Source organism: Cebus imitator, unplaced genomic scaffold, assembly GCF_001604975.1.
Source record: "Cebus imitator isolate Cc_AM_T3 unplaced genomic scaffold, Cebus_imitator-1.0 Scaffold75, whole genome shotgun sequence".
Classification (NCBI taxonomy): Eukaryota; Metazoa; Chordata; class Mammalia; order Primates; family Cebidae; genus Cebus; species Cebus imitator.
In genome coordinates this window covers 5,460,849-5,462,533 of record NW_016107390.1, presented here as the reverse complement: position 1 = coordinate 5,462,533, position 1,685 = coordinate 5,460,849, and positions in this window count along the sequence as shown.

Here is a 1,685-nt window from a genome sequence, read left to right as displayed (position 1 = left end):
AAGCTGTGATTCAATTATTTGATAGGCTACAGGCCAGTGACAAAGCAGTGGAAGTCTACAGTATTGATCTCTGATGGTGTGTGCAATGATTTGATTTGGGGGGGATAAAGGTGATGGGGATTGGGAAGAGAACAGGCAGCATAAACACTGTCAATGCTCAAATAGAAGTTTTCAACTGGTAGGCCCATCGGAAGGTCACCTTGAATTCCACAGGAGGCAGACGTATTCCCATAGGATAAATCATTCTTTAAAATCAGTGCTTCAGGATAAATAAGGCACTAAGTCAGTGTTAGTGGTACAAAAATCCAAAACATAGTCTCAAATTGTGTTTGTTTTCCTTTTTGCCTCTTGGGAAATAAATCCAGGAATGTTTATGGGGAGTAGTCACCCTGCTCCTTGTAATTTCTGGCATGGACAGCCACCAGATAGCGTCAAATTAAAGTGTTTTTTGTTTTGTTTTGCATTCTTTTCTTCCTGAAAAGTAATTCCTGGAATACTTGGGGGTGGGAGGAATGGAAGTGGATAGTTTGTTTAGCACAGACATAAGGTTTAAAAGGAAGAAAAGCCATCTCTAGAGGGGTAGATCAAGCATCCAAATGAAAGAGAAAGTTCTGCAGAATGAAATGTTCTCTTGGGAGACATGAACCCGTTTCTGACACTCTTGGTATGGGGGTCACTTTCCTGGCTGCCACAAAAGGACAGTGTGGCCTCATGGAGTCAATACCGCTGTCCAGACCCCCCTAGTAAGGGACTCACTGTGTCTGGGAGGCATCTTGTTGCTCCTGCTTGGCAGAAAAGCCTGGGACACAGCTCCTGGTGGTACCATTTTGCCAGGCCTCAAAAGGAAATGGGCAATGATGGTCATTCCGTAAAGGATGACATTCCTTTCTCTTAGCACATACAGATAGTGACAGTGAAGGAGCCCCATGACACCAAGCCTATGAGTGTCCCATGGCTGTGGATGAATACTCCAGGAGACCACTTGAGAACTAACAAGGAAGTTTTAGTTTTTTTTTTTCTTTTCTCCCTTTAGATAACCTTTTTAAAACCAACCCAGGTTGCTTCTGTTTGTCTGAGTGTGAACTTGGTAGGTTTGTTTGTTTCCACCCCAACTCTGCTTCCTTCTTGGCTTGATATTTTTTTAGAGGCAGGGTCTTGCCATGCTACCCAGGCTGGTCTCAAACTCCTGGCCTCAAGCAATCCTCCTGCCTTGGCCTCCCAAAGTGCTGATTTACAGGCATGAGCCATTGCACCCAGTCTGCTTTCTTTTTAAAATTGTCACCAAAGCAATGTTTACTTAATGAGGATGGCTAGCAGGATAACTCCCGACTCAAATATGGATTGTGTCTTGGTAAATATTTAGTCTTATGGGCTGGCTATTGTTGGTGAGGAATTTCAGTGAGAACCTCCCAATTAGTCATAAAAACATGCCACCCTTAAAACTACAGCTTCCTTCCAGCTCTCTTGACCAACTGGTTAACTATCTAGGGAAGCAATACCTGCAAATAACAAGAAGGGAAACTATGTGATCACTGGATAACCCACATTAGCCATTCTATATTAAGAAAATCCAGGCCGGGCGCGGTGGCTCACGCCTGTAATCCCAGCACTTTGGGAGGCCGAGGCGGGTGGATCACGAGGTCAAGAGATCGAGACCATCCTGGTCAACACGGTGAAACCCCGTC